This window comes from Phacochoerus africanus, chromosome 1, assembly GCF_016906955.1.
Source record: "Phacochoerus africanus isolate WHEZ1 chromosome 1, ROS_Pafr_v1, whole genome shotgun sequence".
Classification (NCBI taxonomy): Eukaryota; Metazoa; Chordata; class Mammalia; order Artiodactyla; family Suidae; genus Phacochoerus; species Phacochoerus africanus.
This window is the reverse complement of record NC_062544.1, coordinates 164882779-164896571: the sequence shown is the minus strand read 5'-3', so window position 1 is coordinate 164896571 and position 13793 is coordinate 164882779. Positions and strand designations below refer to the sequence as shown.

The 13793-nt window shown below is 39.7% G+C and overlaps 1 long non-coding RNA gene across 1 annotated transcript; it reads left to right on the top strand.

The window, feature by feature from the left end:
* The first annotated feature begins 10 nt into the window (after nucleotides 1-10).
* On the top strand, nucleotides 11-8519 carry LOC125129440 (uncharacterized). Its single transcript, XR_007135475.1, has 3 exons — nucleotides 11-72; nucleotides 906-1131; nucleotides 5170-8519. It is a non-coding gene; the product is annotated as an uncharacterized LOC125129440 (long non-coding RNA).
* Nucleotides 8520-13793: the final 5274 nt, after the last annotated feature.

Genomic DNA, 13793 nt, shown 5'->3' with positions numbered 1-13793 from the left:
GAAGCAGGGACTCACGGAAGGGGAAGAGAAGCTGGAATGTCAAACATCGAAAAGTAGCAACTGTGTAGGAAGGTGGGAAGGATGAGGTGCTCGCGCGTCCCTGACGCCACACGCCCCAGTTCTTGCGCGCCGACTCCCCGGAGGGAGGGCGAGGGGGCTGGGGGCGGGGCTGGAGGGGCGGAGCGAGCGTGTGGCGTACCGCCCGGAAAGCGTAATCGCGGGCTCTCGGGGGCGGCTTTGGGGGCCCACTCCGAGGGGCGGGGCTCGAGCTTCTAGAGACAGGGTAAACTCGCGATCTCCTGTGGAGAAATTACTTTTAGTAATAGTTGCTTTTTTATGATCGTTGACTTTTGTTGGGGGCTGTCTTTTGTCATTGTGGAAAGAGTCTTCTAAATCGGAAAAAAAAAAAAACTGCGGAACTCTAGTGCAATCCTTCGCCTCCGCAGGGCACCGGCAAGGCGCCCGCAGGGTGTAGGCGGAGTGGGCGGGGTGTCGTGTTCACTGCGCCTTATAGGGGTGGGGCGCGCCTGGGGGCGGGATGAGGCGAGGCCAGTGAGGGATTTCTTGTCTCTGGGCCCGCGCGCCTCCGCGTGGGGGCGGGTCTGCAGAGAGGAGGTACACGGGCGCGAGGTGTGGCTCGATTGTTTGAGGGGGGATGCTTCACCTTTGGCGTCAGCTACTTCTGTGGAGGCATTTTAAAGTATCCTGAGTGGGCACGGAGAAAACGAAGTCCGCCACACACCATGATGAAAAGGGGAAAGTAGGCTGAAGAGGGAACTGACGCGGCCTGGTGTCACTTTGAGTTGTGCCTAACACTGCCTAGATGCGGAGACGAGCGGCTGGCTAGTCTTTCCCAGCCCGGCGCTGAAGCCCTTTTTTTTTTTTTTTTTTTTTTTTCCCCCAAGGATGTCGGCGTCCTCGCGCCTGCCTACCGTGAGGGTCTCCGGCGTGCGGCTATGCGCCCCGCCCTTCCCCCATCGCTCGGGCCTGCCCCGCGGGCCACGCCGCGTCGCTGTGGCGGTACCCTTGGGGACCCGGGGCAGCCTGTGCTCCACACCGGCACCTTGGCTCAAGTTCGCGCCACGACTACAAAAATAGCTCGGAAATGCGGAACTACAGCGCCTCGTTTTGGTAGACGTTTTAGGGGACCCAGACTCCACAGTAGCTGGGACATGTGATTTTAATGCTGTTTAGTTTTTGCGCTGGAATAATCAAAATGAGTAGTTTTTCTGTTGGATAAGTGATTCCTGATACAGTATTAAATATCTGAGTTTTAACTGAGTTAATGATAGCGATTGAATGATGACTTTTTAGAAGACCAATGAACTGGCCTGCATGAATGAACTCAAGAGTGGCTAAATGAGAAACAGCTATATATTGGATTATTAAATTCACTTCTATTGTTCTCAACACCTGTTTGTAAAAGACAGAGCCATTCTCTTGAGAAGTACTGTTGAAGTCAGTGTTTTGACCTTCGTGATATAAGAATTCAAACTTTGAAAGAAGAAAACCTTTATACAATTTAAGGTGTTCGACACAGAAGTGACTTTTAGGTGATGTTAGATTGACGACAAATTGGAAGATTTAGTCTTCAAAGCCTGTACAAAGTGACTGCTTAAGAAAAATGCTGAAACTAAGGGCTTTTTCAAACCCTTGGCAGTAATTTGATTAACGTGCCTTCAGTACGTTTATTCCATGCAATGTAAAGTTATGAGCAAAATCTCAAATGAGGATTTCATAGAAATAGTGTTTGGTATGATTGTTCTGGAGATGTCAGCTCTGCTTCTGCTGCTGAACTGTAGACTAGGCAAGTTATTACTAAACTTCAGATTTCTTATTCCTAACATCTTTTCTATTTGTCCTATAGATGTATTCAATTAATACAAGGTAATTTATATGGAATTACTTTAATACAGTAGAAGACGTTACATTTCTGTATTTAGAATGAATGAATTCCTTGGCATTCTTGCCAGTGACTAAGCTGAGAGTATTGAGGCATAAGGAGAGACTGTTTAAGAGACTAGTGGCAGGATTAAGGAGGTACTGCTTCTATGTATAGAAAAGATCTTTTGGGTTCTTAAACTTCTTAGCCTTCAAATCTTTGGAATTGTGTAGGAATCATTTGAAGATTGTAAGTAAAAAGTTACAAGCTTATATAAGTTGAATTTTGAAAAATACTTGCTTTATATCTTAGTATTTTACATTTGTTAAGCCCTGATATTCCTTTCAGTTAAGTTTTCTAGACTTTTATCAGGAAAGAAAGTCTTCAAGAATGTAACACATTCCTCAAGTGGAGGCGGGAAGGCTTAGAGCTGTATGAGATAAAACCAGAGTGTTCTAAAGTACCATATTTGAGAAAAGTAGAGTAAATGAATGTTAATGAACATTACCCATCTATTTATAAACCTCAGAATGTTTTTGGCTAATGCATTGTAAGCTAACATACAGAGTTCTTCCCATTAGTTTAAGTAAAGACAAATAATGTAATTTCTGGCACATTGTAAAATGTAATTTTACAATAATTTATGCTTTTAAATATATGCAGTAGAATTAAATAGCATAGTATTTTCATACCCATCATATATTTTTTAAAAATGAACTAGGTCTTTGAGAGTCAAAATATTATATTGCATTGCTATTATATCCCTTGTAGCAGTGGTACTCAATTAGAGAATGTCTTGAGGGGGAGGGTAGTTGGGATATTTGGCAATATCTGGAAACATTTTTGGTGCCATAACTAGGGAATAGGGGCTACTGGCATCTAGTGGAGGAGGCCAGGGATATTGCAAAACATCTTACATTACACTAGGCAATTCCCAACAACAAAAAATTAACCAGCCCAAGATGTCAATAGTGCTGTGCTCCTGAGAAACTCTGACTTAGAGAATTCTACTGTTAGGTAGTAAGATTTTAGGTATGAAAAGTCTTCTTGGTTGTCATTTTCCTGCGGCAAAATGCATCTATATTTACATTTATTGCATATCTTGTGTGATCATAATATTCTGAATATTGTCAATTTAGAGAAATTTTTAGCATTAGAACTATTACTACTATACAGCTGATCAGAATATGTCACAATTTTGAATATTATAAAAAATAATTTATTGAAATACATTTCTTTTTTTTTTTTCTTTTTTTCTTTTTAGGACTGCACCCGAGGCATATGGAAGTTGCCAGGTCAAATCGGAGCTACAGCTGCTAGCCTATGCCACAGCAACGCCAGATTGGAGCAGCATCTGCAACCTACACTGCAGCTCAAGGCCATGCTAGAGCCTTAACCCACTGAGCAGGGCCAGAAATCAAACCTGCATCCTCATGGATACTAGTCAGGTTTGTTACCACAGAGCCACAATGGGGACTCCTGAATACATTTTGTAAGAGATTGAGATTTTATCATTTAGGTAAAGTTGTGAATGAATATTATTTATTGCTAGAATCTAACAGAGTTCAACATAAATTCTTTTTCAATTTTAGAGATATAAAGGCCACATCTTGTTCATTTAAGATGAGAGGAGTAAAAAAAAAATGTCACACAGTAATGTCATTCAGTTCTTTTTATTCCTTCAATGTTGTATGCCAAAAATCATTACTGACAATGACCTATTACAATATTCTTAATGACGTATCATTCTTAGGTTCTCCAGTTTAGTTTGGTTTAGAAGCAAAGCATTGAAATTTCAGCTTGGAAAATGATTCCTTACTGAGTCATTAATTTTCTTGTGATTGATTGGTTAGTACTCTGGCAGTTATGCCCTGGAATAATGCATCAAAGTAAATTTAATGGGTGGATAAGAGGTATTCCTTTTGTAAAGGCCAAAAGAGCAATTCTTTTTGTACTTAACTGTGATTTAAGTGTTTGTTTATTAGCAGTTGTTTGATGAGTCAGTGGGTGAACAATTGAACCCATGAACATTTTAGGATTAAATATTATTGTAATAATCCAAACTAGAAGTGACAGCTGATAGCAAGAAGCTGGTGAGAACATTTTGGATATATTCTGAAGACAGATCTATTCTAACAAAATTTATTCAAGGTTTAGATGTGAGAGAAGGATAAGCATCAGCTCTCACTGCATAGATTTTAAGAGTTACCTCTTAATGAAATGGGTGATATTGAAAGAAAAAAATGATAAGATACAAGTAAAATTTTCTATGACCATTTTTTCAGTGCCATATTTGTGTTTCTGAGCTTAATTTAGCTGTTGAAAGCTATCAAAATTAAATAGTAGTACATATTACTTTCAGTAGTTAAAAACCTATGTAGTCATTCCCCAAAAAAAAGATGGTGTCTTTTCCCTGTTTCCAAGTCCAACGCCTAAAATTCAAACACTTGACAATGTTAACTAACTCTTCTATCAAGAAATGTTAATTATCTGATTTATGTTATTAGATGTACTTTAAGGACAGGTTTTGTAGTTAAAAGCTGTTAAAATAGAATTTTAAACACATTGTATTTTAAATCAATAACAATCACAAGTATTTTTAGGACAGGTTTAATATCAAACACTTGGCTTCATTGGATATAAAAATAGACTTCTTAAACTCAAAAATGTCAAAACCAAGATTTTGCTTTAAATAATTGTATCAAATAGTTTTCTGACATGGTCAGAATAGTTCACATTATCTCAAATGCAACTGCAATTTGCAATCCTTGATTTATGTTAATTCAGATTAACATACAACGTTACATGTTTTCTACCTTGGCTAATCCAGAGAGGCACACTTTTCTCTTAGTATAGTTTTGATACTTTTTTCCCAGTTTGTATCAGTAGAATAAATAAGATATGCAAAGACATAAAAACTAACACCATTTCAATGAGAGATTACTTACTCAGTTGTTAAGTTATTTTGAAAAAATCCAAAACCTATGTAAATTATTAGTATCTATTCTATAAGATGGCATATGTAATGAAAGTTCCCCTTATTCAGTTCCATGCAAGTACAAGATTCTGAGGGTTGGGTTCTCAGAGTCCAATGGAGGAGACAAATATATACATATTAACTTTATTACATGTTTGTGATAAATATTGGGATATAAGTAAATGTTAAAGCATTATAAGCAAAGAGGATATTCCTATAGGTATAGATATTGTCTTTGCATTGATAACATTCTTCTTAAGAGAGCAGATTTTGTGCACTTGGATAATTTTGCTTCTCTTTCCCTTGACAGTATTTTCCTCGTAAGTTCGGATTCTATGTCTCCTACCTCTCCAAGTCTACTGGTTTATGCAGATGATGTTCCTGTCACCATGGCTGGATGATGGCAGCTGTAACCCATTGACCTTTCTAAGCAAACATGCTAGAATGCTTGGAGAACCATAACTGCCACTTTCAGGACAGCAGCACACTCTGGATAGCTAAAGCTTTGACTTCTTTTCTAAGTAAGGATCGCTTCATGGAAACCACATGTATAGGTAAAAGATGTGCCGTAGCCCAGCCTAATGGCTGTTCCATTTATAAAGATCAGCCATGGGGCTGACGACAGTCATTTATGTTTTGCACTTGGATATCAAACATAGTGTATATTTAGCATTCCAAATTATGTGGTTGAGATCAGATGATTTTTTTTTTTGGATTTGTTCTTATAAAAGGGTTTATAAACCCTATAGATAAATAATTAAGAATTCCCATTTTGGAGACCTAAAGATTCTGGTCACCAGTTCCTGTGTGGCGAGTGTACGTGTTTGGGAGGGCATTCCCCACATCAACAAGCAATTTTCTGACACCAGCTGGATATCCTACAAGTTGACTCAATTCTGACACTGTCTACCTGGGGATAGCATCAGATTCCACAGGTTAAAGGCTCAGTGTCACAAGACTGCCATTTACTTTAGAAGAAAATGGTGAGCCCAGGTTGTTACCTATTCTTCTGATGATCAGCTACAAATCAGAGGTTCTCTTTACCCCTTCTTGGGTTGTGTATTAAGTGATCATCCTACAAGTCCCACCCTCCCACTTCAGAAGCCAGTTATAAATCCAGGTTTTCACCTATTCGTTTCACCTTATGCCCACCTTGATTTTGATTAATTTGTTAGAGTGGCTCAGAAAACTCAGGGAAACATTTTCTCTAGTAATTGTTCATTTGTTATAAAAGAATATTACTCAGGAACAGCCAAATAGAAGAGATAAATAGGACAAGGTATAGGAAAAGAACTTGGAACTTCCTTTGTGCCCTGAGTATGCCTCTCCCTGACTCTTTACATGTTCACCAACCCAGGAGTGCTCTTAATCCCATCCTTTTGGGGTTTTATGGAGGCTTCATTACTTAGGCACAGTTTATTAAGTCATTGGACATGAGTGATTGATTCATCAGCCAGCCCCTTTCTTCTTCCCTCTGGTCAAGGGGTGGGACTGAAAGTTCAAGCCCTCTATTCAGAGGTTCTATTCCATTGGTTCCCCTGGTAACCAGCAGTATCCTTAGGTGCTTTCCAAAAGTCACCTCATTAACACAAACCCCATTGTAGTGGAAGGGGGCTTATTATAAATAGCAAGACCCTCATTTCACTTTGTTTGCTCTGAAGTGATTTCATGAACTGAAGACCAAAGACCAAATGTTATAGCAAAGGTACTTGCTTTCTGCTCAGGAAATTCCAAGGATTTGAAACTGTGGACCAGGAACCAAAGGCCAAATATGTATTTTTTATTATAAATCACAATATCACAGGAACTAACTGTAGAGAGGTCTTATCATTCAGTATAGTCTATTGTGTGGCCAATACAACTGAGTTCACAATAGAAATATAACTGAGTCACTGGTGTATCCAATTTGAGAGATTCTCCTCTGCTTTTCTGTTCTTCTCGTGCTGCCTCGTACTTTCTGTAGAAAGTAATTGGTATATAGGGTTTTCCTCCATCCACCTTCCCCCCCAAGGAAATAGTAAAGTTCTGCTTATTTTTTGAGAGGTTGTTACTGAACCAAATTTGGGCCCACTTGCCTGCCTCACAACAAAGCCTGATACCAGGCTTGAGGTGAAGGAAAGTACATCATTTATTTGCAGGCCCCCAAGCAAATGCTTAAAAGACCCAACTCTCTGATGGCTTTCAGGGAAGAATTTTTTAAAGGCAGCATTTGGAATGAGAGTCCCAGAGTCGCAGCTCATGGACTTTCCTCTGATTGGTTGGTGGTGAGCTAACAGTGATCTTTCAGAGATCTTAACCGTCAGCCTCTGGTTCCAACCAGTCTGGGGTCTCTGGGCTTGTGGTCAACATGTAGGCACCATCTTCCTCCTGCTAAGGGGGGGTCTTAGTCTCTGAAGAACAGCTTGAAGATATGCATCAAATTATTATGTATATCCATTGAGGAGGAAATAGGGACTGTTTTATCACTGAACTATTGTTTAAACTATCACTGCTTTTCTTGCTTAACTCCTTTTCCTTTGTTTCTTTATTCCCTCACTTCCCTAATTAGTAACTATTTCTCCTCTTTGGAGCTCTGGGAGGACTAGGAGATAAAGCTTTTTTCTACAGACAAGAAACAGAGGACATGGAAAGGCTTTTGTACCCAGGAGGTCCCCAAAGAGTCCTGCTTCAAAGTCAGGAATTAAAATTTTAAATCACATCGAAGGAATTAGAAATGTTACGTATTCCTTTATTATAACTAAGCTTCCTTGAAGTTTTGCCTGCTTCTTAGAAAACAGAACTTAAATAATTATAGGTAAGTAAAATATGTTGTATAGTGACCTAATCAATGATAACAAAACCATTCTAACTTGTTGACAAACTAAAAACAGCAGCTTAGTAGAATAAACTGAAATGTCAAAACAATTAAAATTTTTGTAAATGTTATATCATTCCAGCGTAAAATAGCATGTAATTGCAGCTATCAGTTTGCACTCAATAGTAAATACAGTAATTGAAATTCTAGAATTTATTTAAAAAGAAGCTTTAACTCTATATAAGGGCAGATTTTAATTTTTTTTGTATTAGGTTTTGATTCCCAAGTCTTTAAGACACTAGTACTTAGGGTTGAACTATAGATAATGAAAGACAATTTAAAAACATCAAGAGAGAAAAACTAGTTCAGTGTTAATTTAAATACCAAAGCAATTGACCAATAGTAAATAGTGAAAACTTTCCTGTAAATCGAGTCCTGGTGGCTCAGGGGTTTAAGAATCTGGCATTGTCATGCTATGGTGCTTTACGGCAGCTGCCCAGCAGCCCACAGCTTCAGTGTATCAACTCTAGCAAAAACCCTGTGGCTGTAGTGTTATCAGTTCCAGCAGCTCTTTTACCTGGCAAGAAACCAAGCGAGCACTCGGAGAGTTGGAGAACACAGGTTTATTACACCTGCAGACTCAGAGGAGATGGCTCTCCGGAGTCTGAGGGGAAACCCTAAGAAGGGTTTCACAAGGCTTTAATGGGCTAGCTGTTTTGGGTCTGTGCTTGGCGGGTTGGACCAGAGTGAGAACAGGCAGGGTTGTAGTTGCAGAAGCAGCTTTATAGAAGCAGATGTGTGGGGGAGGGGTAGTTAGGGGCAGTTGACTGGACTTTGCTTAGTCATCATGGTTGGGGTCTCTCCTTTTTACCTTTTTATATGGACATTTTCTCCTACAGTGCAGGTTTGAGTCCCTAGCCCAGGAACTTTTGCATGCCATGGCCAAAAAAATGTATTTATTGAAAATCCTTAAATCATAACATGTATGTTACTCATTTTTTTGGAATGTTTGTTTCTACCAATGTTACTACTAATGAATTACATTTTTTTACATTGTTTTCTCTCTTAAAACCAGAAGTAATTACAAAGGGAATTTCAGAGGAAATGCCAAAAAAAAATTGAAAAATTTTTTTGAATTCCACAGACATTTTTAAAAGTTAGGCTCAACGGACAACTTAATGCTCAGCAAGACTCTAGATCAGCTTTTTATAGTTTTCTGCAGTGCTTTATATACATTATTATATCTCTTCAACATTATTATTATTTTGGAAATTCTGGAAAATTTGGCATCCTTAAATACCAAACTCCATTTCCTTAATCTAGTGTGACTACTGATTTCTGTTTGGGTACCCTTCCGTATATTATAACCTGGTAACTCCAGAAATAAACTTGGGCAAAATGGAGCTTACCTTCCTTATTTCCTTTTTAACAGGGTCATTGATCACTGTCCTGTGCTGATGTTTTCCAGAGTCTGAAAACCATTGTTTCATATATTCTGTCCAGTTTTTTGTTTATTATGGCAGGAGGATAAAATCTGGGCCCTGTTATTCCACCATGGCTGGAAATTAAACTTACTTCAGAGTGTTTAAGACTTTTTTTTTGAAACCACATTACTTGAGAATGCATAAACTTTCCAGCTTTACCACTAAACTATTCACAACTAAATATAGTTTTAGAATGAACAGTTTCACACACATTTGTGTCACTTTCTTGGTCTCTAAAGATATCTGAGTTTGTAGCTGATTTCTACTGTCACTTTTCCAGTCAGCTTTCTCAGAGTTTTTTTACTTTACAGCACTAGAGTTGCTACCACTGTCCAAAGGAAAAGGACAAAAAAATAATATAGAGGGTAATCTAAACCCAAAGAGAAAAAGACACTTTTCCCAAGGAAGCCAAAAAAACTGTAGATACCTGTTACCTAGATATATTTAATTTATACAACAAAACTCTTAGCTGTTCTAAGATATTTACATTCAAGATTCTCGAAGTTTTCCCATGAACAATAGGTAGATGAGTTGATTTACATTTACCCTATGGCTTTTTTACATTTTGTGGCTTTCCTAGAACAAAGAAATAATCTAAAGGTAAATTTAACAGCTTTAAAGGCAAACATACTTATAACATTTAAATGGCATTTTTCCCAGTCTGTATTCATCAAGGGTCCAAAAGCATCAATAGTTCTGTGTGTCACCTTTTTTCATAAATGTGGCATAGCAGAGAAATATTTGTGGAGTTCCCGCTGTGGTACAAGGGGAATCTGTGGTGTCTTGGGAGTGCCGTGAGTGCAGGTTTGAAACCTGACCCAGCAGAGTGGGCTAAGGATCCAGTGTTGCCACACCTATGGCTTAGGTCCCCACTGTGGCTCAGATCTGATCTGTGGCCCAGGAACTCCATATACCACCTGGGTAGCCAAAAAAGAAGGGGAAAAAAATTAGATATTTGCCCCAGTTCCTAGCACAAAACTAAAACCTCTGGAATTTCCTTAGTGATAAGGCAGGCTCTTAGATAGCTTCAGGATGAGGCTTCAGAAAGACCAGTTCATGATTAGAAGCTTAGAACTTTTGTTACATGAAAACCAGGTTCACTTCTTGGTGAGTCAAAAGATATAACCAAGCCAAAGAATGGGAGAAGGATTTATTATAGCAAGTAAGGAGAACAAGGGGCTCTTTTCTGAAGCATTGTCTGCCAACAGCAAAAGGGGAAGTTTTAAGCTAAGAGTACATTTATGAAGGGGCTTAAAGCAGTAGAGAAGTCAAAATAGTATTGGGACAAAGGTTGACCACGTTCAAGCTTAGTTGGTTGAAGTCATGAGCATCAGAAAAGGTTGACCTCAGGAGTTCCTGCTTTGGCTCATTGGGTTATGAATCTGACTGCAGTGGGGCAGGTCACTGCGGAGGCGGGGGTTCAGTCCTCAGCCTGGTGCAGTGGGTTAAAGGATCTGGCATTGGCAGAGCTGATCCCTGGCCTGGGAACTTCCATATGATGTGGGTGCAGCCATAAAAAATTTTTTAAAAAAGGAAAAGGTCAACATCATTTCTTAGGGTTCATTAGCTTGAGGTTTCAGCATGTAGTTACCATCCTCCACCTGGCCAGAAGCCTTTGTTCCTGCAGAAGTCAAAGATACATACCCCTTGAGGAGAAACTAGGACCCTACTTTATCACTGAACTATTGTTTCTTGACTGGTTTTCTTTTGTTGCTGCATTCCCTCACTTAGCTAAGAAAAGTAATTACTGGAGTTCCTGTCGTGGCGCAGCAGAATCCAACTAGTATCCATGAGGATGCGGATTTGATCCTTGGCCTCCATCAGTGGGTTAAGGATCTGAAGTTGCCATGAGCGGTGGTGTAGCTCAAGTTCCCCCGTTGCTGTGGCTGTGGTGTAGCCTGGCTGTGGCTCTGATTTGACCCCTAGCCTTAGAATTTCCATATGCTGAGGGTGTGGCAATTAAAAAGCAAAGAATAAATAAATAAATAAGATCATTAATTACTGAGACATGTTCAAAGGCAAGCATTGCAGCCACATTTAGATCACAAATTGGCTTGGGCCAAAAATGGTCTTTCTTATATGAAAAAAACCATACCTGGTTCTCTTTCTCCAGGGACCTCCTACCCTATCTGCTTACACTTTCAGCTCTACCCTCCAACCTCCAGGAAGGGGAGAGGGGCTAGTGATTGAATTAATTACCAATTATGAATAATTTAATTAATCATGGCCATGTAGTGAAACCTCTTTAAACACCCCTAATCAATGGAATTTGTAGAGTTTTTCAGTTGGCAAACTCATGGAGATGCTAGGAGTAGAAGGTGTGAAAGCTTCACACCATTACTGTAACTGGGCTAGGGCCCTGTGGGCCTCCTGGGCACACAAGCTTCTTTTGTGTCCTCCATTTCTTCTTTTTAAGGAATAAGCTTCAGTCTCCATTGACCTTCCCTGAGTTCCAAAGGGCAGGTACAAACAGTTGCTAATCTGGGAAGGGAGGGGATGCAGAGACCAGGGAGGAGCAGTCCAAGAGACAGTAGTGCAGCCTTGGGTTAGGGTTCTGGTTCCTCCTTAAGAAATATACATAACAGTATCTTTGAGCCCTTCTGCAGAACGAAAACCCTCAAAAAATGAAGCATTCTTCATTCCCAAAAGAAGGAGCATCACCAGAACCAGTCCCGGGGCCACTAACCAGCTTTGAGAAACAGTGCAAGCTTGCCTCTACCCTCATCCTTATCTGTAGCCCTATTTTCCACTCCCCAAACTATAAAACCACCTCCTAATCTCTTCCAAAAGGAGGATAGTCTTTAGGGAATTAGCCTGCTGTGACCCTTCTTTGCCTGGCACCTCCACCCAAAACTCTGTCTTCATGTTTCTATTTGGCAGCAGTGGACAGAGGCCGAATTTTGGCAACACTTTGACTGTTTCTGAATTATTTCTTACATAATAAGGCAGAACATAAGTAAATGCTTTCCTGAGTTCTGTGAGTTGTTCTGGTGATGTACCAAAACCAATGGAGAGGGTTGAGGGAACCCTTGAGTATTTAGTCTGCTGAGCAGAAATTTAAATAGCTTTGGCACCCCATTTGTGGCCAGTGTCTCAATTGAGTGCAGTCTTATGGAACTCAGACACTTGTGGATCTTGCTGTTAACTCGGAGGTTTGTTTGGAACCCTCGTTGGAAACCTAGTTGATACAAGAATTAGTTGATAAGAATAAACCACAAATATCTACTTTTACCATGACAGTTGTTATGAGCTGAATTGTGTTCCCCCAAAATTCATATGTTGAAATCCTAATCCCCAGTACCTCAGAGTGTAATCATAGTTGGAAATAAGGTTTTTAAAGAGGCGATTGAGTTAAAATGACAATTAGGGTGGGTCCTAATCCAATATGACTGGTGTCCTGGAGTGGGACTGAAAGTATAAGTAGATAGGATAGGGGGTCCCCAGAGAAAGAGGAGCAAGTATGGCTTTCTGATATAAAAGAAGCCATTTTTTGGCCTAAGCAGTTCCTCTTATAGAAGAGAAAATTTAGACACATAAACTGACACCAGGTGGTGTGCACACATGGAGAAAAGACCATGTGAAGAGGCAATAAGAGCGCAGCTGTCTGCAACTCAAGGAGAAGCCTCAAAGGAAATGAATACTGCTGACACCTTGATCTTGGACATCCAGCCTCCAGAACTTTGAGAAAACAAATTTCTATTGTTTAAGCCACCCAAGCTATGGTATTTTGTTATGGCAGCCCCAGCAAGCTAACAATTAATTACTTCTTCATTTCTACTGGTCTTATATACTTATTTTAGGCCTGAGTCTTTAGCCTGGAAATTTTAGAAGCACATTAACTAATAACCCTGTCTCACTCTGTCCAAACCCAAGGATCTGAATCATGATTTTAAAACTCAGCACATTAAAAAAGAAATAAGAGTAGTTCCCATTGTGGCTTAGCAGTTAACAAACCCGACTAGCACCCATGAGGATGAGGGTTCGATCCCTGGCCTTGCTCAGTGGATTAAGGATCTGGCATTGCTGTGAGCTATGGCGTAGCCCTGTGGCTTTAGCTCCGATTGAACCCTAGCCTGGGAACCTCCATATGTCACAGGTGCAGCCCTAAAAAGACAAAAGACAAAAAAAAATGTTTAATTTTTTAAAAAAGAAATAAAACAATACAAAAACACAACCAAAAAGACAGACCAGAGTTCCCACTGTGGTGCAGTGAGTTAAGGATATAGCATTGTCTCTGTGATGGCACTAGTTTAATTCACGCCACAGCATAGTGGGTTAAGGATCTGGTGTTGCCAGAGCTGAGGCGAAGGTTTTAGCTATAGCTGATTATTGGCCCTGAAACTCCCCTTTGCCATTGGTGTGATACAAAAAAATACAGAAGGGCTACCACCAACAACTCAGCACAAAAGTTATACATCAGAATTAATAGTATAAAATATCAAATGGAGGAAAATTGAGAGCACAAAGCAAAAATGCAATGGGTGGAAAGCATAAAAGACAAGAGAACTGAAAGACACAGAAAACCCAGCAGTGAGTAATGAGTTCCAAAAAGAGGAAGAATAAAAGATGGGGTAGCATTTTGTATAAGAAAAAAACATTTTATAGAAAGAAAAATAAAATTCCCTGAAGAGAAAAACATTCACCTGCAGGATAAAA